The following is a 27,513-nucleotide window of genomic DNA, read 5'->3' on the forward strand; positions in this document are numbered from 1 at the left end:
GTTATTTTGCTGGTTTAGTCGTGGCTTTTGGGAGAATGGCGTGTGAAAGTGAGAGTGATTTGGTAAACGTGAGATAGATCGACAATGACAGCACAATGGCGTTAATGAAAATGGATGCGATAAGGTTACGGATATTTATGTAGTTTAGAGAAACGTAAACGAATACAAACGTACTGTCCTACCTATTTATCTATTCTCTGTTTGACCTATTTTCATCTCTTTTACGTATGTATTAAAGACTCTTAACACCTTGAAGTTCTTCCAAAATGCACACAAAAAGTCAAAGAGTTTGAGAAACTCTCACGTTTCTGAACTTCCACTTCCAAAACTAACGCGAACTTTCCATGCGTGCGTCTTGAAAACGCACAATTTTCCGAGGCAATTTCCCCTGACAAGCTCGCAGACACGCGAGCTACGATTTCCCTTCAAGATGGATCCTCCCATCCAACAATAGGCACGAAAGTAAAAGGAAAACGATGGAGCAACCCTATCTAATGCGAGGAGCCAGACGGTGTGTGGCGTTCCATCGCTAATTTGGAGAAAGTTGGAAGCATAACAGCGATTATCGGCGTTGAATGGACAACTCGCGGACCTGTACGTGTACTCTCGACAATACTGGTCTCTATGTGGATCTCTCTCGAGGGATATTATCCCGCTCTTTCGCGTCCAAATGGCAGGGAGTGTGTTCGCTCGCGCGCGTATTAAGAGCAACTCGCTCGTTAGTTCCGTTTAGACGATGCTATCGTACACGTAGACGTACACGTTCTACCACAGAGAAAGATAGAGAGAAGGGGCATTCTCCTTGCCTTTCTTTAATTAGTCCTTGCGAGGTAGGTGCAATTAAATCTGCCTTGCCTACCCGCCGTGCCATGATAAATTCGTCGGCCAAACAATTAGGTGCCGTGCTAGAGATTAATAATTTTAATCCGACTCGACTGGTAAACGCAAGGGACGGGAACGATCACGACCTCGGTTATTTCATGCTCGTTCGCCGATTCCTTCCTGAAACTCGTCGACCATTCGGCGAATTAACAAATCGTCAGCGAAGGTTACGAAAGATGCGAAATTTAATATATACTTGAGCGGCTATGCAGCTGATTATTTTTAAACCAATATATCGAGAATAAATTATTTGATTCGTTCACGATTATTTAATCGGTATTTTATCTATAATTGTAGGAATGCGTATCTGATTTTTATTATTACGAAAGTTTTAACCAAATTAAATTCAAGAAAGCTACATTTACAAATATTTTAGACAATTTATATAGATAGGTATACCTACTTATTTGTCTTCGTATCATATCATTTTAATTATAAATCATACGCAGACAACATATATTATATCAAGGTGCGCATTAAAGCTCGGTAATTCCATTATTAAAAAGCCAGCGAATTAATTAACACATATAATAAATGATTGTAGTACACGTGATGAATGTAAATTTTCAATTAAAGTCAAGACATTTCTAATATCAAAAAATCTGCCGAATTAATTAACACAACTAATAAATAAATAAACGATCAACCTAAATTTTTGATCGATGCGAAGATAGTTCCAGTATTAAAAAGACATCGAATTAATTAACACGTGTAGTAAATGACGATATAAGCGACGACTCTAAATTCTCGATTAAAATCGAGAACATTTCCACGAAACAATTTCGAAGTAACATTCCCTGGCATATTCCTCTATCCGCGATGTTCCAGCTGGTTTTACATCCTTACGGAGGACACGTCGTGTCCAGCGGTAACAGTGTACACACGGTTAGACCGATCCAGGGGCAAGGATCGGGTACATGGTCCTTCAATTTGCATAAAGCGTGGGTATACCCGTTCCAGCTTCGCGAAGATGCCGTTCGAGAGATGCACCGGGTCGCGACGAACAATGCAAAGAGAATGCGTGTACCGGTGCACCTGTCCGTCCCGCTTCGACGTAACTTTAATGTGTAACTTCCGCCCACGCGTGCTCGCCTCGAACAAGCGCATTCGCGCGTATATACCCGCGTGGCTCAGGTGTTCTTGGCCTCAGTGAAAGTATCGCCGTTTCCGGCGCGACACCGTCCACCGCGATTACATCAGTTTCGACCATTTCTTATTTCATATGCTAATTACAGCGAGCCGTGCCAACTGGTCCGGAATTTCAACGAAAACGAAGAAGCTTCTCAAACGAGACTGTCTTAAGCGAGATAATCAAGAGATTCCCGAGGAGCTTGTTATTTGAATATTATCGTAGGAATTTGTGTTATGCGATTGTAGAGAGGATGTGTAAGCGATACGAGACAATTTCAACGTCAAAGTAGAATTAAGATTAACGTTAGAAATGCTAGTGATTAAACGCTTAAAATTCGCGATAGTAAGAGCGCTTCTCTTTTGTGTTCTAATCTAAATCACGCAATCCTTCCACGCGTCTCTAATATCTCGAAAATCGCAATCTCGTAAAAGCAATGACAATAAATATAATAAATGTAATAAACTGGCAGTAAACACGGAAGATCGCAGAAAAATCTCATCGCCACGTAATCAGAGTGAAAATTTGAGGATGCTGCGGAATAATTAACGTATTAGGAACATCGTCTAATTACCGGCATCTCTGCGTGATGTTCCTTCATCGTCAACGATCGTCCACGTATCGTTTACGTTTTTTAATGACATAATCCAGCGTCATTCATGCGACGGCGTCTGCGTTGATCGTTTTACCTGGTTCGAGGGATTAGCTCGCCGGCGCGCGATCATTATGCAAATTGAATATGTTTTACTTTAATTGTAGGAGGCAGGCGTCGAACGCGCGTATACGATGATCTTTGCGATTTCTCCTTTACCACGGATACCTGTCGGCGTTTACTGATCGGACACGAGCCAGTGATTTTTGCTCTATAGCCACGTGAAAGCTCGCATGTTTGCTCTGTCAGCCATTTTTCTGCTTGATGCGATGATATTTCGCATGCACGGTATACCGGGACGCGATGAGAAACCGTGATAATACTCGTTATTTATTAATAATGTATTAATTCGTCACGCCGTGAGTAAAAAGACGAGGAAGAAGAAAAGAGAAAGAAAAAGAAATAGGAGAGAAAAAAAGAGGAGAAGAACTAGCAACCAGACTGTGTATTTGGTTTTGAGGAACAGAGGCGAATTCGTCCGGAGAAAATGGGCCGAGCTCTATGAGAATTTCAACGACACCGATGTGAAACCTTTACAACCGGAAGTCCGAGCGTCGGGTGAAAACGCGCGATTCCTCGCGCGCCTCTTTTTATGGATTGCCTTGATCCGGCTCCGAGAGCCTATAAGGGAAAAAGAAAATCGCGTACGAGTTCCGAGTAACGCCACTCCCGTTTTCAGGCTCGAGAGCCTCGGAGATAACGCCTCGATCATCACCTATGACCTCGACTCGAGCTTCGAGAGTGGACATTTATCGCGAATCGCTCATTCGAACTCGTCCCTAAGCTCGCTTCTAATAGCCAGCAGCGTTTTAGCACGCACGCCTACTACCGCTTCTTACGCTGCTTCAAGATAATTACCGCCGATTAGCTGAGAGAAATCGTTCTCCTATGGGAGAACACTTGTGAAGCTCGCATACAAATGGCTGGTAATCGGAATTTAACGTACAGACGGAGGATGCATGGAAATAAAGGAGAGGCGCTCGTTGTCTCACTGAATCTTTGCTTTAAACGAAATGGAAAACGAGCGACGATCCTCTCGGTATTTTCTGTAGTTTATTTCCTGTTTTGTTCTTCGAAAGCAAACGTTAGAGGATAAGAGTAAATATTATTGGCAAGGTATTATCCTTCTTGGCTAAAATATCCCATTTACCATTTCGAGACTGAAGAAGGCTGAAGTTTTATCGTTTCCTTTGTACCGTACGTCTTTCTTCAGCCTATTTAAAGTATTCTTAACCGTTCCTTCCTAAAGGTCTATATAATGTAGCGTATAGGAATACTTACGAAAAGTATTTGCACGTATTTCTACTTTCGAGTGTCATTCTCTGTTCTAAACGTGTCATCTATTATCGTACTTTCGTGGCGATCTTCCATCTTCTTGGTTCCTAGGTTTAGAGACTGGGAGATCGAGGACGATGGAAAAGTCGACGGATCTCTCTTAAGAAGGTCGTCTGGTGAACGCCATGGGCGTCGGCGTTGCCTGGAGAGAAGCTGAAAAACTTCAACAAAGCCAGAGAAGGAAGAGACGAAGAAAACACAGACACGGAGAAACAGATAAAACCGATGTTTGAGGAATCGATCGGAACGATCTTAGAGGCGTGGACATCGTCTCGTAGGTGGTTTTCCAAGTGAGAAATACCGAAAAAACAGGAGCTATGCCAGAGCCACGAGGAGATATTCGGATTTGAATCGATGATTGGCAAGGTTAGATTCTAAGTGGCGACCGTTTTGTCTCGGTAGAAATCTCGCGTTACCATTTAGAGCAAGCTGCTGCTGCTGGTACCGGTAAAATTTATGGCGGGCGGTGTATGACTGTTAGAAAGGGTGTTTCCACGACGGACGATGCATTTTAATGGCGACAAGGCCGGTTGGCCGGCTATTGCGCCACGGAGATGTATAGCGTCTACGTTTTCTCGCGTATCGTCCACACTCGAGCTGATTCGTCCGACACGAGTCTTTCTCTGTTCTTTCGAATTAATCTCTCTCCCAGGATTCTTTCTCTCAGATTAACTCGGTAAACGATTACAAGATGCGACGACGAGTTTCTACGGGTTTCTCGAATAGAAATTGCCCTAGGTATTAGTCCACGAAGATGGTAACGCTGGAGAAATTCTACGATTGCTTCCTGGTCGTTTCTAGCCGCTATTACTCGCAGGAGAGTTGCATATTATGTGTAAACAAAATAAATAAAATATTCTGCAACGATCGTGATTTTTTAAACGGATACTTCCCTCGTGGAATAAGATATACAACCCTGTTCATGAGTGCGACGCTTAGGACGATTAGGAGAAGATATTCCTCTATTTCCTGAGCTTCGCGTTATTCAAACGGATATCTCGATCGGTAAGAAACCTCTACTACAACGCAAGCGATACACTACGGAATATCGTGGATGGATCTTCGATCGATCGCGACAAATGTATCGCTCGGGAGATCGTAAATTTATGAAGTAGCACGATGGTAATAATTGGTGTTATCACGGGTACATCGCTATAAATCTCAACCCCGATACATCCAACTAATCGAACTATGTTCGAACATAGGACGATGAATACTTATAGATCGATTCAAGAATTATATCGTTCAATTTCAATGATATTTTATTCAAAACTGAAATGTCTTATGACGTTTATGAGATATTATATTGAGAAAGACAAACATCTTAATAAAAGGTAATTGATGATTGTGTATGGATGGGCGGAATCGTAAAAATATATTTTTGAAGCGACCTGTATTCGCACGTGGCAACGCTCGCGTCGAGGCGGTACGCGATCAATGCCACGCAATATCGCGATCGTTCGCATCATGCAGCTCGATCTTCGATCGCGATCGCGCGATCCAGCTTGCTACAGGGGGTAAAAGTGACCCACTTCGGTTCGTGCACGAGACCTCTGTGCCAGCGTACACGCATTCATTTTTACAGGGTGATCACGAACGCGTTTGAAAATTCTTGCGTAAGTCAAAAGTAATACGTAATCTGCCGATGTTTATGCGTTTATAAGAAGTCTAAAGATGTCAGAACATCCAGAATAAAGGGAATATTTGAAATGTAGTATTTAGTAAACGAATCGAAAATTTCTTTGGCCTTCACTTTTTTAGTCGTGTTCATAGAAATATTTTACAATTTACGTAAACGTCCACAGTCTGGTAATACAATTTCTGATCTCCAACGAGTTTGTCTCCTGCGTGGTTCAATGAACGCATGTGCGCAGGGTCAAAGAACATCGGAGGACATCGAACGCATTAAGATACAAGTTGGAATTATAAATCTATTTTTAAACGATGTTAGAGAATTTTCCTTGACTTTCGTCAACGTCATAAGAGGCTAAAGTAAAAGTACAAAAACGTATATATCATAGATACGATCTGAACAGGTAGTCGATTATTTACGAGGATGTCGCCGTGATTCGTCTTACGCGATTTGCCACAGTGTAAATATTAATTTAACCCCGCGGTAATCGTGATTTTCGCCGACATTACGAGCGGAGTCCGGCAAGATCGGCGACCGCACGAATGAATCAATAGCCAAGCACGACGCACCGTTATTACGCGCTCGTATTAATAACGAGCATTAACAGACGATACGCACCGCGGCCGGCTGCGTAAAACACGTAATTACACCGCGATATTAATGATCGCCATTAATTCCACGCTGAAAATCGTCGACCGTTGATGCTCGACGCCACCTAGAAACCGGCTTTCGATTGACACACATTCTCTCGCCCGCTCGCTCGCGTACCAAAGAGCCCATGGTTCGACTCGACGATCGGCCACGTTCCCGCTAATTGTTTTCCGCGAACTGTCTACCTCGAAAATTTATACTCTCCGCCTCGATGAGGACGAATGGTACACTGGTACCCGAAAGTATTTAAACACTTACCATAGAAAACATTTATGTCGATGTTGGGTGTATCATACAAAACATATCGGTATTTCTTTAGCACTGTAACGAGGCACGGCTGCAATAATTATGTTGGTAAAGTTTGAAATCAATCTAAAAATGTATATACCGTAGCATCGATAGTGATATATCGATAGTGGTACAAACTAAAAAATATAAGTCGTAGAGGAGAAGCTTTCTAAGCCAGTGTTGTCGTAAAGCTAAGGTAAGGTTATAATGGCGTAGCTGTCGTCTGACGCAAAACTGATGGAATTGTAAATATGCCGTTTTACATGATAAAAGTAGGAACACAATGTAGACTTATCATAATTCTAAAATTCTATTCAATAGAAGTAACTCTGAAATTTTGTCAATTGTGCCACTATCAATGCCAAGCAGCGATACAGAATATATGTACATACATTTCGAGTATACATACATTTCTTCCGAACTTCATCAGTATTATCACGTCAATGCTAATGAAATTTCAAAATGATTCGTGTAACTCTCATAATAATTCATAAAAGGTGCCTACAAAACTTCGAATACTTCCGTATATCTGTATATTATAAGTAATCGGTAAGATCGTCGATTTGTTTCTCGATGAAAGGCCGATCTCCATTTGGAACGCTGACTTCTCGCGATTTCAGGCGTTCTCCGGATACGAAAAAGAACCGTTCGCGAAAAATTCCGCGCCATTACCGATTAATTGCTGATATTTTACCCGAAACATGGGCGAACTAACGGCCAGGAGATTGGATTTTTCTCGGTGGCCACCGATAATCGTTTTTACTTCTCTCTTTTTCTGTAGAATCTCGCGTGCTTTATCGGCCGGAGGATTTCGGCGAGCGGGAATATTCTTCTGCGGACCACCTCGAAACCGCTTTACTGACCGGAGGCTGTGCGTGTACAATTGTTGGCACACATTCGACGCCATGGCGAGACGATCGGATCCGGAGGATTCAACCGGTTCGCCGGAATTGATTTTTTCTTGCTCGAACATCGCGGCTCGCTAGTCTAATTAACCGGCTCGTTCGCTCTCTGGCGCCATCATTTTATGCTTTTCCGTTGTCCCCCGTGCAATCCGTGAGTTTTATGGATGCAGATTGTTGTACTGGAGAAACAGTAAAAATTTCATGTCTTCGCCAGCATGCTATAAAATATTCAATACTTTGACAGATAATATGACTGTGCTGACGCAAATTCATATTTTTATAAGTACAGCTGAAGAAATAGAATCTAAGCAGAAATTTGTTCCATCTGCTAAATATTTTGCTAAGCACTCTATTTTGAATATTTCATACATTTTTCGTAAATACATAAAAATCGGCGGTCTGCACATTACGCATCATCGTCCACTGTTTTGTATATCTTTCTAATCCACTTTATTAAATCGTAAAACAAAAGCGCACCAGTTGCGTCGCTAGCGTTATGTACAATCAAACGATCTTTAGATAAGATCAGAAATTTTTAGATAATTACACGGAGGCAACGTTGGTGATGGCGAATATGTTGAACCTATTCTTCCTAGAAGCTGCATTACACGATTCGCTATAAACTAGAATCGCGTGTAGGGAAACGGTATTGGAAAGTCGTTGCTCTCAGCATTCAGCGAGGCGCACCTACGCGACAGTTGGGGTCAGGTTTCGAGGAAATGCCAATCAACGATCGATCAACGATCACGCGTTTGATTCGAGTTCGATTCACGATCGCGAAGGGACAGAAGAGAGCAGATGAAAATGCGAAGCTCGTTCGGCCGTGCCTTCCCACGAGCGCGATGTCTCCCGTTTCACTTGGCACGGTCGATAGCTTCGTGGCAGCCCTGCTAGACGAGATGTTAATTATTCACGATGATGTATGTATTATTAGCCTTGCAACGGAACGGACCTGCCGGTTTCGGACCTCGCATTATGTCCGTTTTATGGGAAACGACTCATTTCCTCACCCTGCGTCTTTTCGAGACTCTCCAGGCACGGTAGCAACCCATGCGTCCTGACGATGGGCGTCTATTTGCCTAATCTTTCGTATTTTCTAATACGACATTACGCGAAGAATACGATCAGAAGTATTGAGACAGCTACTTGCTACATCTAAATATTATGAATACACTAACCGATTAACATATTTCAGATTCTTCGAGTTTCCATCGTGTTAATACGAAGTCTTACGTATGATACACGCTGTACATCATCAGTGAAATTCGGTAGTTACCGTATGATGTACATGATGAATCTTTAATTACGAATGTATTCAGAAAGCGTTAACTAAAATTATTGCTGTAGGTACAAAAGTTTATACGACAGTCGACATTCTTTATTCTCCCTTGAATTCTGGTGTTATTTTTATGGAAGAGAAATTACCGATTTTTAAGAGGATATACATAAGAGGGAACAATTCAGCTACTCCTCTTCCTTATTTTCTTTTAATGTTTCAAGTGCGGCGAATATATACTCGGCACTCGAAGTAATTGAAATCGATTCCTGCAAGGGGCACAGAGTGAACATGTTACGCACAATGCCCGTCAGCGGAACCGTGGGGATTTCAAGAGGCGAACGCAACGAAATCCGCGGGCTAAATTTATTGCCACACCGGGTTTTAACGGGCTGCAACCATTGACCCTTTGCGGTCCCTTGCCAGGCCACCGGTTGGTTGCACTGTAAATAAAAGCCAGTCCGGTGGCTGGTGCCGCGTGTACCGTAAAACAGGGTTACTAAAGTCGTATGCAACTTTGGCGTGCACACGCGCGTGTGTCTTCGTTTCCGTCGCACCGCGTTGCGTCGTATCTTTTAAAGCTCCCATTTGGCCCGTGTACCGTTTGCGACCGGATCGTTTCGTGAATCGTGCCCGCTAATTGGATTCGCTTAAAACGATCCCCTGTGCTACGGCTCATTAATCTCAGATATCGTTGATATTGCGAGAGGAGAGGATTAATGCGAGTTAAGCAGATAAAACATGGAATGGTTTAAGTGATTTTTTTTTGTAAAGAACGAAACAGTTAAGGTGTAGTATCGATGTTGTAGATTACCTTCCAAAGTAATTATACCGATATCGAACGAGTTGGGCAACAGACAGGACCTTTAACTTTCCTTATTCTTCTGTTTTTTCCAATTACTATCACCTTTTTAATTAAAAAATAACGGAACACGATACGAAATTCATAATTTGTAACAAAGATAAGAAAAATATATTTCACAGATATTTGAAAACAAATCTGTGAAATGAAACGAGCAAAATGACTCGTACGTCTATTAAAATGAAACGAAGAAGAAATGGGAAAAACTAGCTTCCATTCGGTACACATATCTGTATCGTCTACTTTTCATATTTTACGAGCGGAACAGGCTGGCAGGACATCGTGGCACGCCATTTGGATTCGATCCGACAATATCATCCCCGATCCCATTTATCATGAACCGTCGAGGCACCGCTGGTAGTTTTGCAAGCGAACGGTTCGATAAATTTCAACGCGGCCTCCGATTGCCACGGGAAATAGGGTCACGATCGCTAATGGCCGTATCGGAGATCACTTATTTCCAATCCGATGTTGACAGAAAAGTCGATACCTGTGAATGGAATACAGATTTAAGGGCGGAGCTGCGGCCACAAGCGAACGACCGCTCGTCTACGCGTTCTAATTAGCGTATTTCAACTCGAAATTTCCCGGCGAGCTGCGTGCCTCTGATAATCAGCAATCGTGATGTCCGTGCCTCGCGATATGCATCGAGATTTCGCGACGCACGTGACGAGGGTGTGTATTAGACGCGGTTACTATCATTACAAATAAGAGCAACCATTTGAGAATTTGCTCAAGTAGATTATGGTCCTATTATGATTAAGAGACGCGAAAGTAGCGAGAATCTAATTTTTTAGCGATCTAACGATGTGTTAATAATAGCGAAAGAATTTTACAGTTGATGATAAAGCTGTCGTCGAATAATACGTCGTCAACGATAAAATCTCATCCGAGAATGCAGTTTTCTATTCTAAAAATCCACAAAGTCCAACTAATTCAATATTATACGCAACACAAAAAAGTTTACTTCTCTAACGTTATTAGTTTTTCTGTTGCAATAAAATTTGAAGGAAGACGCCGTCAGCCATCTGTATACCACAAAAAGAAGGAGCTAAATGGAACACGGAAACGAACAGTGGAATGCAAGCTTCCGTCACAGCTCGTAACAGCGGTCTCAATCTATCGCCCGGATGTTTTCACAAGAACCCATGTCCCCGTCATTTCCGATCAGGCAATCGAACCATCGCCGCCTGTAATATCACTCGATTCCCCGTGGATCGTTTCGCTGTTTGTCGTAATTGACGACCATGCCACTATGTGTCCCACGAGAATTCCAACGATACGTGACGAACTTCTCTTCATTCGTGTCGCGCGTCCACCCTTTCCTCGTCACGCGCTTCAACCTTGTTTACCTTCGTGATAGGTTAATCGGTGGGTTTCAGGCTTAACAATGGTGCACAGCGAATCGAGGTTTCTTTTCTTCGTAGAACCTATTGTTAATTAATTAGCCACTGTCACTTGCTACGTAGCTACCTACTTTTCTTGCGATATACCTAGATGCATACATTTATATGGCGGTATATAGCGAGTAAATTGTGGCAATTAATATTGTAACCTAAAATGAAATTTCAGATTTCAACTTTAGCGACGTAGCATTTAGAAAATATAGGAAGCTCTTGAAATTCAGCGTGTCAGTATTTGTGCAGGAATAAAAACTATAATTAATGAAAGAGCATCGCGCTGTATTTTCTGCACGTCATCGCCGCATCATTCATATTACGAGCTGTACAAAAAACACGAGACCTAGATTTTGTTACATTCAATTATCATATTTATTGTAACCGTATAATCTATTTCATAATGAATTAAGTGGATTTTATAATCCAATGCATCGTATTTCCAGCGCGTCAAGCCCAATATACACGTTGAACATCTTTTATTCTAAAGTAGAGATTACTAATTAGTGATACACCACACTGATATATGTTAAAAAAGTTACCTCTTTTTCTCGTAATTGAGACGTATCGAATAAATCGCGATAACTAATATCTCCGTGCATTTCAAAATTCTAATTTTTGGGTCAACGAAGTAGAAACTACATATAACGTAAACAAGTTTTCAATTTGAAACCGTCTTTCAAAGATTACCAGCCAACTGGATACACCAGCACAACAAGTGCTTTATCATGTTCGTCGATACAATTCCAGGCGTTTTTCACGCGCTGTCGGTCGTTCCTCGAAGGCTAATTAGCCGGACCACGTTAACGACCGAACGCTAATCGAGACGCGAGAAAGCGCCCGTGCGAATTAGCCGCGTTAAACGACCTACGTTTCGCGAATTCGTGTTCGATCTGCCGATTTTGGGTCAAATACTACAAGTATTATCTCTGAGATATAGAGGACAAATCTTTTGTGGTCCAGCGACCGTGACGATGAAATGGTTTAACGGCCTCTTCCGAACCGCAACAGAAATAATATAATAAGTAGAAGAGAGAAAGGGGTCGATGGAAACGTAGAGAGAATCTTTCGCGAACTCATACTATCCATTATGTGTCTCTATTTCAATCAGAGTAACAAATAAGCTGTGGACGTTTATGTAAATTAATATATCTATGAACTAGGTATGTACATCTGCTAAATGAACAGTAGAGTCGTGTATCGTTAAAGTAACGATAAAATTTCAAAATATTTTATACAACACATAGGTACGATACAAAGATAACAATTTTCTATGGTAAGTGCCCAAATAATTTCGTGAGTCAATACACATTAAACGATGAAGATGCAACAATATAATTTATATAAAATAATTTATATATTGTCGTGTTAATTTGTTCCGTATCGTCTGGCAAAGAACGAAGCTTGAAACTAGAGCGAAATGGTTAATGGTTGGCTGATCAGTAGCGCTCGATTCGAGAACAAAGTCGACCGTATTGTGGTCGACCTGGCTGCTGGTTCCCGGATGAAATTAACACCTGCGACTTTCGATGATAGCGAACTCGGATCGCTCGAGCGCGATATCCAAGGCAAGCGGTGCGATTTAATCGGGACACCTGGATGGATCGTCCGTTCGTTTTCGCTTCCATCGATACCGTACCAAACGATACCAAACGGAACGATATCACCGGTCTTTCTCTATCGCGTAGAACAAAAGGATTTCTCAGTGACTAGGTGAAATCCTGCCAGGATAGTATCACGAGCCAGATCGATATCATACCTTAAATTCATAGTATATCGTATGGATTCACGAAACTCTTTCTCCAAGTTATTGTCTTTGGATCGGCATATAGTAAAGATGTTTGACCTATAGTAATTCTACCTGGCCTAATTATGGACAAAATTCTATAACAAATTAGATGGAGAATGAAATAACAGTTTTTTCACTATATACTATGATTTCAATTTATAGAAAGAGAAAAATAAAGAAATAAGTCCTGTTTGATTTATTGGTTTATTTAACGATTGTCTATTTCATTTTAAACATTTCGTCGCTTATATGCGAATATTTCAGTTTGTAAAAGAATAAAAAAATAATTCTCATTTTCCTCTCCGTCTGATTCTGGTTAAATTACTTACGATATCGTAATATGTACAAGCCATTTATAAGTGTACGACGCTACTAAATTAACTAAACTTCCAACAATACGTTTCACGAAATGTAACACCGGTAACGAGAGAAACGCGGATAACCGTTTCATTTTCACTTCGTCGTCGCTATGCTTTCGAAGTTCTGTTCTCCATCTGCCTTGAGTGGAACAAAAGGATTTCTCGGTGAAACGTGGCGAAGGGGATCGATCGATATCTACATAGCTTGGAAACCTCATAACGCCACATGACTTTACAGTTCTAGACTGGCACGCGTTCTCCAGATATACCTGCTTGTCCTTTAACCTGTGGCTACAAAAACCGTATCCTCGTTCTCGTACCTAATTCGTTTAACGGTGATTCTACTGAATTTTATTCGAAGTGAAAGTGGAAGCTCGCTGTGAAAACTCGGTCGACCAGATAACCCGTGGGACATAGTCGTTAGACAATCAGAAAATAGGGTATCTCTGTTAGCGAAGAAACTCGTGACGAATCGATATAAATCTCCATAGATAGAATCGTTCTCATTCGGGATGCAACGATTGCACTCCGTGCTTTCGAGGAGCAAAGTCATCGTAAGCAATGAAACGACAAGTAGGCGACTGGAACGAGATGAAAGACTGTCTAACCCACTTAAAGAAACACAGACCAGGCAAGAAACGGACGAAAATAAACATCGCACGCGCGTAAAATCGTCATTCGACTCTGTTCCAGCTACTGATTAAACGTCTACAGCGATTACGACAATGACCGAGGTTCGTTCCATCGAACGAGACGCAAGAAGGAGAATCGTAAGTGCAGCTCGAAGTGGGTCGATTCGATTTTCAGAAGGAGCGCGGCCACTTGGTCGTGTGGCACTTTCACTGATTAGCTCTACGCTACTGTTCAAACGCATCGTCCTACCGTCTTCGAGCCATCTGGTCAGCCAGATGATGGCTTTTACAGTTAATCACGGTAACACCGACACTTTCTCGGTGAGATATTTTTGGATTCCACTTGAATATTCGTTAAAGTATATTTTATCAACTCATTGGCACACGTAATGCGTGCTGCCAAAACGGTCTGACACATCGTGGCTATTTCTTATTAATTCGATTCTTACAGTGGCTAGAAAAAGTATTTGCACATATTCATGGTTTCCAACGAAGCGTTCTTTCGTCAGATATCTCGATCTATTCTTCCATTGCCAGACAATTCTTTACGTTTGAGAAAAAACCTAATTGATTTTTTGTTCGAATCTTACGCGTAAAATTTAAAATATTCAAAGTCGTCTCAGTCCTTTGAAATAAAAGTGAGATTGAGATATGAAAATTCGAGAAATACAGCTAGGCAGAAGACGGAGAAGATGTCTGAAATGGAAGTGTTATTTATTCAAGGAAGATCCAGTTGAATCACGAATTACGAGAATAGAGTAGGGCAACGACTCGTTTCCAGATAATGGATTGCTTGTTTTTGACGCGTGTTTCTTTGTTTCGCGATGGAGATACCTTATTATATAGTCTCGGCTATTTGAAACGACTTAAAAAAACTAGTCTAGACGAGTTCTTCTCTCGTCTAGGTTGGTTCAAGACACGTCAAAGATTTTACGTCAACGAATTAGATACGCTATGATACATATATCAATAATGATAGGGTAAACCACGCAAGATCAGACTAGCTTGCAAGAAAGAGGAGATTCTGATAAGTTTTACAAAAATAATCCTACGATCCCGTCATCGTAAGGACAATATTCGCGAGTTCTCTCAATTTCGCTTCTCTCTTCGACAGCTCTTTCAACGAATTGCTTTCTAACGACGTTGGCCAATTTCGATACGCATGCTTTCGTGTCGAATCGAGTCGAATGCATCTTTACAGCCAAACGATTTCTAACTCGACTTTAAACTCAAATATACCGACTATGTTTTCCCTTGACAATCGTTTGTTCGATTTTCTAACGACGCGGTGTCACGTCGTCAACTCTTTCGAATTGAATCGAATGAAACGATAGAAACAGGTGTCCACACATGTACACATGGTTTCTGTTCCACGAGACACGAGAGCACGATGTTCCGACGCCGGCTGGGAGAAAGTAAAAGGCACAATAGATATTCATTGTACGCGTTAGAAGGCGGCGGGTTACACGATCTCGCGCGATTTATTGCCCTGTACCACGGCGTTTTTCCGTTCCGACCTTCTCCATCCTCGTTCCTTCGCCATTTAGAACGATGAACGTTGCAACAGCATTAAAATTTAACAACTAATATAATAAAAAATATTTGTACGGTGAATCCAAGGAACAGAAAATTATGTTCATCGCCGTCATTCGTGATTCATAAAGGAAACTCGAATGATATATCTAATGAATATTCATAGATGTCACATTTCACATCTTTTATAGAAAATCAATTTTAAGATTTAATATATGTATCATCAATCAATTTCACATTAAAGCTATCTTTTCATTTGATTTTGAGGATAAATATATGCTACGATCATGAACATTGAAAAAGTACCGATAAAAAATGTTTCATAGAAAATAGCCGTAAGAAGTCTATGAATTAATAAATCATTATTTTTTGAAACATTGAATTATCTTTTTTAACCCGCTTAAAGAGCTACTGAATTTCATCTATGGATCAAGGTACATATAACGATGGACCATGTCTACGTCATTCAGAGTCATATGAAATTTTATTGTCACACGAATCACCATCGAAGTAATTTATTGGTACCGTATGTCTTCCGAGGACGTCGCTTTATAGACTCCTGATTACTTCCGGTGATACATTCGTTCGCGAGCGACTAGTCCGCGTCGATTACGCGGCTCGATTTTATCGTGATATATTTATTTGCGTTTCCGATCTGTTCGCGAACCGGTTTGTCCAACAATGTACAACGAGAATACTACCACGTAGCCAGCTGACGATTTATATAATAAAACCGATCGATCTGAATGAATCACGGACTCTATTTTTGTTTTCCATCTTGATTTATGCTGTATATTGACGGAGTGGTTTTTAGAAAATTTATGGAGATGGATAAGTGGTTTGAAAAACAAAACTGACGTTAATCACATTATGGTAGTCGATTTATATTCGATAGATCACAATTATCTAAACACTAGAATATCCATTTATTTATTTACTTATCTACTAAATCACGGGCTCTAGCTCGATGGTACAAAGAAGAAGAGGAGCTACAACAATGAATAATGGCTGTACAACAAAGAAAACAAAAAAAAAAGATATAAATATATAAAAAAGAAGACGGTCAAAGGAAGTTAAATTATGATAACACGTCAGAAATTAAATAATTGCAATTTTCATTGCATTGCTGCGTCGTCTGAACATATAATAAGATCCAGAGAACAGATAGATTTGTTCGGAGATACTACTCGAATAGTTGCATAATTTAGTGACGGGGTCACTAGATCTAAGATCACTCGAAAAGAAGTTAATCCGGAAAACCAAAAAAGCATTGAAGCTAACATCAAACTTAACAAGTCCAAGTAACACATTTTAAATAAATCAAAAATTTCAAAAAAAAAAGAAAAAGATTTCCAACTAGAATCCTAATTCGAATCCTTAATATAGAAATCAAAGTCGAAGACTCTATCAGAGTTACTAACTCAATGAAAACATCTGTGTTCGAAGAACAGGCAAGCTAATTATGCACGATCTGTCCGATTTCCATTAGCGAGGGCTTCACGAGGCTCGTCAGACCTTCATTTTTGTTATTCGGAAGGCGTGACTGATTCACAGGAATTAAGTCACTTTCGTTTTAACCTGCCTGAGAGGAATACCAACGATAAAGTGGTAATTCGTGTTATAACAGCCACCCTACTTGGGTTCGTGTTAAACACGTCGCAGAAAATTGCTGGGAATTCACGAACCTGACGCACGATATTTCTTCGTTTCTCAACAAGAGTGGTCGGATTCGGCAGCCAAGTAGGTCGTACGTCTGCTTTTAGAAGTATCCTCTAAGAACGCTGCTAATAAACGTTCTAATTGCGCGATCGTTAATGTATTTCGTGAAAAAAAAATTTACGAGCTTCGTGGTTCGCGTTTATTATTTTTTCTCACGATTTCTATCCGCAGTCGAAGAGGATTGAAATGTACAGAGAGATGCTGTATGGAAGAAACAGTATTATTCCGGCGGGAATTCGATAAACTCGCCAACCAGAATTTTTTTTCAGATTCACGAAGTCAATGAGCACGAAAGCTAGCCGGAGCAGCTGTCGGTTCGAGGAAAATTTTCCTAGTAAAAGATCGGTAACCTAGTTCGCGACATTCCGCGATGTCTCCGTGTTATTATGCGTTCCTCGCGGAATGTTTTTGCCCACGCAAGAAAGTATCTACATAAGAAACAGTGATCGACAGATGTTCCAACGAGCTTCGTAAAAACGAAGAATCTCCAACCTGGATTACAATCGCGTTCCGTGTCTGTTAGTCACCGCAAGTTTCTTGTGAAAAACTTTCGTGTATATTAAATATCAACATAGAAAAGAAAATTCTGAGAACAAGCTGAAACGTTATGTCGAGTGTCGGAACATGACGCAGAGAATTACAAAATATTAGGTCATTCTCTAAGTAATATCATTTACGTGTAATTTGTACAAGATATGTAATTTCAAAACTTTAAAAAATGAAGTTTACCGTGTATGAAGATCAAAGGAGGAAAACAGTGTGTAAATAAATATTTGTCAATTTTAACGTCGCTTTGTAATCGAACAGAAGAATTTTCATGCGACACGATGAAAAATGAAAATAAGCCTAAAGATGTTACTCTTTCAAGAATACTTGGTAAGTTAACGGAGTTTTGTGGAAACAAAGATACGATTACTAAGACACCCAGTATTTTTAACATCTCTATAAATATTACAAGAATTTTCAAAGGGATAATATACACGTGTCTAACTTCAAAATCAAATACAAGGAATAATCTTACTCGTGGTAAAATCCAGTTAAGATCAAATAGAAGACAATGTTACGGAATGGTCGTCTAAAAAAATAAAAAAAAAAAGCCGAACTCACCGATTTGAAGCAGCTCTCACGTTCTGCGAAGCGGAGCATTCACCCTTTCTTCATTCTTCATCCATTCCTCTGGATCCAGGATCCTCGACAAAAACCTCTGGTCCCCGCGAGAACCCAGACACTGGATCTTCTTTGATCACGATCACATGTGCCACTGAACTCCGAGGAACCACCCCGTGTGTCTGTTCTTCTGGTCGAAAGGTGAAATCCAGTCGAATCCAGTCTGACTGGATGACTGGACGCCTCTTGGATGATTCACCTGTTGACTTTTCCACGGAAATCGATTCACCGTCTACGATCTCGAAGAAGAGAAGAAGAAAGAGAGAGAGATAGAGAGAGAGAGAGAGAAAAAAAGAGAAAGAGAAATTGAGACACGTTTCGACTACTGTTCCTAAACGACGTTCAATTAGTATCGGATCGATCACGATCGATCGTTCCCTTCGTGTAACTCCGAACGGTCGATCATCCACGATCGCAGTCACGTTTCACGGCTAGATCCTCAGGTTGAATGGGAGCTCGATCGATATCAGACTCCGTTGATCGGTCGGTTGATCGCGATCCACGGAGGCAGAGGCCACGTCGGGCTCCACGTGCACGCGGTTCGACTACCGGTCGGGCTTTGAGGATCGGCTGATTGCGTCCAGCGTGGACGAGGAACTCGTGGTAGAGAGTAGGGAGCCGCGTGCCTGCAGAAACCACGTGCCGTCTCCCGCCAGGAATATCGGCTTTGATTTCCAATCTCGCTCGTGTCTTTTAATAAGAGGCTATTATCGAATCAAATATTTCGAACTCCATTGTCTTCGTGTCTTCTTCGTAAAAATAACTTTAATAAATCAAATTTCTAAAAATGTGTCCAATCTTGCCTTGGTGTCTGATTTAACGAACCAACGTTACTAAATCAAATTCTCGAAACTCTATTGTCTCCGTTAGAACAATGTTCGCATGTGTGGTTACGACATGTCTGGAACAAGGTTGAAAGCGATTGTCGTAGTTAGACAATAGTTTAAAATGGTCTATCAAGATATGGTGAATCGGAATAAATTATGAAAATCGTTACAGGCACGAGTGACACGTGCGATCAACACGGCGCGGCGCGCGAACCAACACTACGAGCGACGCCGACCCGAGGTTTAACAATCGCATCGACACCGATGTCGCATCGAGGACAGACGAAACGAAACGTAAACAGCCGATAGCGGCACAAGCTTGAACGATCGAAAGGAAAATCCGTCGCGGTTAATTTCTTCGACTAGGAAAACAATGCGTGATTGGAGTTATTCGTGCGACCTGTTTCGACGATTCGACCGAACGTAACGATAAGGGAGGACGAAAGGTTAGTTTATCGAAGTACACGGTTGTTCGAAATACCTTTTGGACATATCGAACGGGGAGAACAGGGACAAAGAATGGAGGAAGAGAGAGGCGGAGAAAGGGTGAGGCAGGGAGGCCGTTATACGACGCAAAGAGAAGATCGTAGATATATTTACGTATGTAAGGTATACGTATATGTACGTAACTGCCTACCAGTACGGTCCCTCTCGCCTTTGGGCGAAGTGGGTCGACCTCTTGGAGAACAGTCGAGGCCGACGGCCTCCTCTCGCGCTACCTGTCTCGTCCGAACGTCTAGTCCTGTGTCTCCTCCCTCTGTGGACATCGCTGCGAGCCATCGTTAGAAGGATCGTCTCGATACTCACGTCCCTAGGATATTACCTTGCCTGTGAGATTGTATAAGATTGGTTAAATGAGAATGGAATTCGATGGTATCTATAGTGACTCACGAAAGTATTTGAACATTTGCCGTAATAAATTATGTTCACATTGTTGTATATGTTATGTAAAATATTTGGAAATTTCATTAGCACTGTAATGACACGCGGCTGTCAAGATTGTATGGATCAAATTTGAAAGCAATTTGAAGATTATAGAAATTACAAGATGTTTATTTCAAGTACGTTTTATAAAAATTAGTAAACAGCATAAATATAGGAATTGCAGGATATCGCAAATATATATTTAACAAAAATTAATACACAGGATGTCTGATCTTAAGTATACAGTAAGCGTTGCATATAGTTCCACTGAATATCCAGGTTTATTAATATAATATGATTATTAGCCTAAAACCTAGTCCCATTAGGTAGACTATTATTATAGTAAGATCGTTCGATATAACTGTTGTAATTCATGACATTACTGGTGTAGTCGTTCTTATTGTGAAATCGAGTGAGGTAAAAGGAACATGAAGCGTGCGAGCACGATGATAGCAAGCCAAGAGAAGAAGATGGAAAGGATAGGAAAACGAAACCTCGCCTCTCTGCAGCCAAGGATCATTAATATTCCCGCATCGGCTGATTTCTACGGGAAGTTTTCGAATTGAAATATCGCCACGGCTTTAGACACAACCGAAACGCGGTCTACGCCTCTCGACGCCACTCTCACCAGTTTTTGAAGTTTTCGCTCTAATTCGCTGGCCTAACGAGTACCGTCTTCTGCGAACCGGCAAGAAAAATTTGCTGCGCAACCACGTCCCCGTTTAATTGTTCCTCCAATTGACTAACTAATTCGTTTCTTTCATTCTATTTCGAATTGTATATCGTTGCATCAATTGTTTTTCCCTACAAGAAGAAAGAAGAAAAGGGTTTAAATAAATTGTATTTACGTATTGAAAATTAAATGGTAGTCCATATATAATAGGGTTCATCAATTTCTGCTTACTATCTATTTTTCTTTCGCACGATAGAAGCTCATGTTCAAATTAGTGATTTCGATTGGCAAAGATTCTATTAAATCAGGTAAAATTAACTGAAATTTCGTTCCAACAAATGCAGTTTAGATAAATGGAGTTGTACTGTATTTTTGAACGACAGTGTAGACGAGTACCTTCTATTTGCTTATTCCGTGAATACGGAATTGTAGGAGCATCTACGGTTCGCTTGTAGCTTCGAGATAATAGCATTTGAATATTTACTTTCCCCGAAATTGCTCGTTCAACTCGAGCAACTTAATTACATCGCAACGTCATGGCCGGAATATCGCCACTTATTTATGAATATTATTATGAAAGCACAAACGCTCGAGTTTCCTTTCTCAACAACTTCGTATCGTTTATATTTGCATTCTGAAACCACTCCTACAGAATTTCGATCGTTATCAGCTAGATATATATACTTAGATGTACCTGGTGAAAGATCTTTGGCAGAATAGAAACACCTTACGTGGAAATAAGACACTGTGTCGCTGCTTTTCAATCTAAAAAAACAATTCCACCTGTCAATCCTAAAAAGATGAAAAATATTGCAAGTTTCGAGTGACTCTAATAAGACGATCGGGCATCTGGATTTCTGATAGAACAGTAGAGAGAACGGTGAGAAGAAAAGTAAGACAGGTAAATCGTTGACAGTCATAGAAACAATGAAGAAAGAATCGCTTTCACGATAAATGGAGAAACAGATGTGGCGTTAAGGACATTCGTTGGGAGATAATGCATCGTGTGTATCGAGTGCAGCCGGACGCTCTCCGACGCGAAATGCATTTCCTTTCTCGGCTCGTAATTGGTGCGTACGCGGAAATAATGGCCAATTCTGCATACGCGTTCACCATATTGTTACAGAAGGTTCCTCGTTGATTATCTGGCACAGGAGAAACTTTTTAGTTTCGATATCCCATGAGGATTAACGCCGTGCGCAGTCGACGACGTGTAGATAATTGCCGACAAACAGAGCCACTCTTCCAATTAGCCCGGAGGAATTAACACGTTTCACGCTGGGCATATTTAAAGCTATCGTTTCATCGTATTTACTAGAAAATAATTACTATTGTCACGAGGTTAACAAGGCAAAATTGTATTTTCGCGAATAGCTTCTAATACACGGTGTCTTAGTGATCATAACACAATCGGCAAGGGAGTGACTGTACGTAAAAGAGTAAATCGAAAATATAGGGACAAATGACATTTTTAAGACGATCGAGTTTGAAAATTTGTCAAGTGGATATATTCGAACTTGGTTAATTTTGCACTGGACAGAAGCGAATATACCAAACAAATGTTCGAATTGAATTTTCTAGATACGAAGCGCCGCGCCGTATAAAAAACTTTTATTTTATATTTTCCATCTATTTTTTCACGAATAATTAGCAATTTACCGATTGTACCGTGATGATTGGAACACCCTGTATAACGAACTATTCGTCAGCGAACAGCTGGGTTCGTTATCGTTTCGATTTTTCGTCGCGATGATTAACAACGCGAAGATTTCACGGATTTCTCATAGCGTCCACATGCCGGGTCCGATCTAATCACGGAAAAATACCGCGACGTTTCTGCACGCTGATAACTCGACGACCTGGTGAAAATTGCCGCGTTAATTAAGCCGCTGCTTTGTATTAAATGCGTCCACTAATTGCGAACGCGTGAGCCAAGATATATTGCGATGAGCTAGATACCGAAGAGAGAGAAAAATAGAGAGATAGAAGGAAACGTTTATAGGAGGCTCGCGAGTCCTGGCCGCGTATAAAAATCCGGCGATTCAGAGTGGAAATGTCAGGTAAACGCCTGATGAAACCGAGACTCTTTTTCCTTCAGGTGGTAAATGGGTAATTGACACGATTAATTAACCCCTTTTCCGTGCTATGCTCTCTGTTCCGCATTGTCGTTTCAACTGTCTCGACTCCTAACCTTTCCAGCAAGTTTCACTTGTAATCTCCTATTATTATCTGACCGTAATAGAAACCTGACGTGACTTAGACATCGATATCCCTCAAACTCGTTCAGTTTACAGTTCTAGACTGTTCGACGTGACAATTCCCTCGTTTCTGTTGATGTGACGCGAACCGCCTGACCTATGTAAGCTTACACTACGAAATGTGAATAAATATTCTAGGGTAATGAGTACTTTTATCGTGTAATACAAGTAGAACATCTTATCGTACAGGTTGGCTAATATATCATATAGAAGAGAAATAAATTTCTCAATTACGTTATCGATATGGTACCATTTCTTTGGCTAATGGGAAGACACCAAGATACGTTGCAAAGCTCGAGGAGATCGAGACACGCGGTTGAGATGCATTTTCTTTTCACGGTACACTTGCGTCGCGTATATCGCGGCCGCTGTTGATTCCATTGTTTCCACTCGGACAGCGGAGGTCCGACAGGACTACGTTGAAAAAGGAATTTCTCCTCGTTGCTTAACAATCGCTTTCTTTTTTCACTGTGACCCGTTCGACGTTCTTTTTCCCTTCGTCGATATCTCTCTTCGTGACGTTATCGAGTTCAGCTATGTTTATCGGATCAGAGAAGTCTTCCTCGAGGATCAAAAGGAAACTTACGTGGCACTGCTTCGCAAATCGGCTAATTCATAAAACATAATAGCTGTCCCAAGATCTTCGAGCTGAGGTGTAACAGTGCACGTCTAAGACCAATCTGCTTACAATTTTAATTTTCGTTCGGTATCTTTGTTGCAGTATCCTTCGCGATCTTCGATATGAACGCAGCGGTAATTGTATCACGCGAAATCCGGCTTTAACGTTACGGCATAAATCGCGGAGGCAATCTTGGCTTTGCATACATTTAAAATACATGGGGGACCCTCTGCGGGGGACCAGACTCATTTGGAATGCGTGGTGGCCCGGGGATGCACGCAGCCGATTAGCCGAACCGGAATTCGCCACGCCACCGGATGAGATGACTTAGAAACCGTCCTCCTCCTTCCCATTTCGGTCATCGACGTTACACGAATGCTCGAAATTGCTGGCTCGGCTTGGTCTCGTTAATTGCGCCTCGTTATAAGAGTAGCCGCGTAGAAAATAAAAAAGAAAACGGAAGAAAGAATAATGGAGAAGGATGCACTTGGTTGTTGCATCGACGACGACACGCGTGTTCGAGTTCGATGGGTTTGCTTACCACGGGGTGGCCCCGAGGTATTCCATCGAGAAAAATGTAGCAAGTTCTTGTTGCCTTGTAACGATGCGTGCTAAGTGAAATTTTAATTAGGACAGCCCTCTTTGGATCTCGTGTAAGGGCTTGCTAATTGCGCGTGTGGGCTCCTTCGGCGATGATACGAGATTCACGACCACCTACGCTGAGAGTTTTAGGTTAGAGTCGCAGACTGACGAAGTGCCTTAGCAATTTATGCTTGAGAAATATAGTTTCAGAAAACGTTTCCACATACTGTTATACGGAAACGAATTTTAACATGTCACTTTTGTGGTGTTGTTTATAGTTTTCGAATTAAATATGCAAAATAAAAAATATATCTCAATACAATTTATATGTGATATCTCCTTCTTTAGTTATATGCTTATATAAAAATACGAATATGCACGAACGTCTATCTAAAGTGTAATAATCATCTCCATGTTAAAGCCGTACATCGCAATTTAGATTACGCTGTTTAGATAATCCTCGAAAATCATTTTATATCTCCATATCCGGTAGAATATTACCGATTCAAGTGAACATTTCATCGCTATCCGGCATCAACTACGTTAACTATGTAAGTACATGTAGCAGAATTTACCGACAGTATGGGATTTAATGGAATCAATATCCGTTTACTGGGAAACTTGGAAACTAGAGTTGAGCTAGATAAAGCCGCAACTTTGAATATTGCTCGTTTCGACGAGCCACAGCCTTGATCGTTTGAGGCACGACAAGGAGGAACACAGGCGAGAATGAAACTGGCACGAGGCATAAATTCGATTCGCTGCGCCGATTCGTGCCGAATTTTCGTGGCGTGTGTGCGCCCCTAATTGACACGGACGGCGATGGCAGGTTTACGACGGTCTAAAGAGGAATTTCCACGGGCGAAACCCGCAGGTTTATTGGACGAGACGCAGTTAAAAGGTCCCCCTTTACGGAACCTGTCACGCACGATTCCGATCTCTGACTCTGTACATTCTTCCCTTTCCCTTCGCGTCGAGCACGTTCCTCTTTGTCGCGTTTTCGTTTACCCTGCGGTTGAACCGAGTCTTCGTCCTCTTCCTCCTCGACGGAAGTGGGTCACTTGGACCACGGCCGACCACAGAGACAACGGCTCGTCGTTGAATTGAATTTATTTACGCCACTCCGTTCATTGCGCGTAATTGAGTTCGATATCGATCGAGATGTCCTCTTAGTCCGTGTCCACTTCTTACCTTTTATCCTTTATTCTGTCTTTCAGACTCGTTCGCCTTTGCCGGGCAATTTGGTTCGAGAGTACTCTCTTCGTAGAGGGTTGGTCCGATGGAATATTACAATCTCTAGTCATCCAATCAAGACCACTCGAAATCTACGATATTTTTCACGTTTCTTAGTAAAATTAAGCGGCGTAGACGAATTCTAGTAGCAAGATTTTATTAATTACTAAGATTCAAAGGCTCATCTCGATAATGAATTGAATATATTTGTAGCAGAGTGAAGGCAACTCGTGTAATGACTGTTTTACACCGTGTAAAGTCAGGAATTTTAATTTAATAAGCCGCGCAACGAGCCACGAAACACGCTACATAGAATGAAGAGAGAACCAAAAAGATCGTCGAGAACACACGAATCTCTCTTGGATTTACTATGTTGGTCGTAACACTTCCGTAAATTATACAATAAAATCCGAAGAACGGTGTCATTGGCGGCAGACGGGTCGTTTCGTTTTAGCTTCGTCGTTATAATCCTCTTGGGTCTTAGACGATCGAGTTTACATTTCTCAACAGCGATGCCACTTCGCAAATGCATTAGGAAATTGTATCCATAATGCTGTCGACATATTCTTAACTAATACATTAACTAATACAATCTTAACTATCTAAAACTTAGATTACTCTTGGTCGTACCGTCGACATAACTGCTGAATTTCTGCTTCTGTACGTTTTAACGAAAATATTTGGCAGGACGAACGAAACTGTAATTATTAACTAAACCGAAGATACTTTAAGATTCAGCGTGAAGCTGGCATAACGCTTTGAGGAGATAGTCGAGCCTGTTGCAGGGTCGACTCTCTCTTCTTAATTATCGACCACGTCTCCAACAGTATTCCCGTTCTCGTCGTGGCCCCTTCACGGGAACGTACTTGCGTTTAATTGCTTTTCAAGGACAGAGAAACGACGGAAATGGAGGAGCAAACGGGCGATCGATCTGCAGGACGAGCCACTCGATACGTTTTTTTTTTCGCTTCTTTACTTATTCTTTTTGAAATATTTGCTTTATTTTTAATCGTGAGAAGTTTGATGGCGGTTATGATGCTTGGACAAAGGGCTCCGTTTATTTTTTCGTAATATTTGTTTTAGTTTTAATTGTGAGAAGTCCGATGGTGGTTGATAGCTGGGTTAAGGGCCCTGTTTATTCTTTTGTAACGTTTCTTTTATTTGTAATCATGGGAAATTGTTGATGGTGGTTGATGATTGAATTAAAGGCTCCGTTTATTCTCTTTTAATTGCCTCCGCTCGATGCCCCCACTCCTCCTCTAGCCCTCAGAATTTCCAATAAACTTAACAAACGCACGCGGCGGTACGACGAATGCCAGACGTGGCAATATATTTTAATTAACTCGATATCAGCGATAAATATCAACTTCGCCGCGAGTTTTTTGGTACAGTTAAAACACAGTTAATCGCATACCTGACGATGAGCCATGTTCTTTCCGATATTCGCCCATCCGTGTTTCGTTATTCAACTGATTCCGAGATCTATAAGAAATCGAAACGCGTTTCTTCTTTCTCCTTTTCTGAACTATTCGAAATCGTATTTATCGTCAGGGTTATTAGCGACTACCTATTAGAAAACAATTAAAAATAACTTAATTATTAGAAGATAATTCGTTAAAAAACAGAAATATATGCCGATACTTTTTGTAGTCATTATACATCATGTATAATAACTGATATTTGTACGACGTGCGTTGTGTCGCCGTTGGTCGTCATGGTGGTCAGAAACGTATAAAGACGTGTTGAATAAAATATGGTCGAGAAAAATGGAAATTGCGAGAAATAAGCGATGATTCTAGGTATTTTCGAGGGAATTTCCCAAAGGCTAGCATGCTGAGAGGCTATATGTTAGGGAGCCAGGGATCAAGAACCACTATGCACCATCGATAACGTTCACGCATTCCTGTAACGTGTCGCAGAAACGCGAAGAAAAAGCGGAGGCAACACGCGATAACGGTTGCCGGGATCTTCGTCGTGTCACTGGGTCGCAATACACATTTTCTAGCGGCATTTTCTGACCCCGCTTCTCGCCGCATCCGTTCACCACGGGGTACACCGGAATGATGATAAATACAAGGAGAAACATTTCCTAGGGGAGATATTAATTTGTTCCGTCGAGCCCAGCGTATGGCAACAGGGACGCGATACTATACTACCGCTCGTCTATACTTTCCGTGTATTTTGTCAT

General features: G+C 41.2%; 1 protein-coding gene across 5 annotated transcripts in view; it reads right to left on the minus strand.

Moving 5' to 3' along the window:
* Positions 1–27,513, minus strand: part of LOC126869909 (serine proteinase stubble-like) — a 77,199-nt gene that overhangs the window by 37,871 nt on the left and 11,815 nt on the right. For 2 of the 5 annotated variants that reach the window (XM_050627088.1, XM_050627083.1), the window contains exon 2: positions 18,150–19,864. The gene's annotated coding sequence lies outside the window, so the exon portion shown is untranslated. Of the gene's footprint in view, positions 1–18,149; positions 19,865–25,283; positions 25,418–26,739; positions 26,886–27,513 lie in introns of those variants that run through there. The other 3 variants (XM_050627084.1, XM_050627085.1, XM_050627086.1) reach the window with 3 other exon arrangements.

Source organism: Bombus huntii, chromosome 10 (assembly GCF_024542735.1).
Source record: "Bombus huntii isolate Logan2020A chromosome 10, iyBomHunt1.1, whole genome shotgun sequence".
NCBI classification, from domain to species: Eukaryota; Metazoa; Arthropoda; class Insecta; order Hymenoptera; family Apidae; genus Bombus; species Bombus huntii.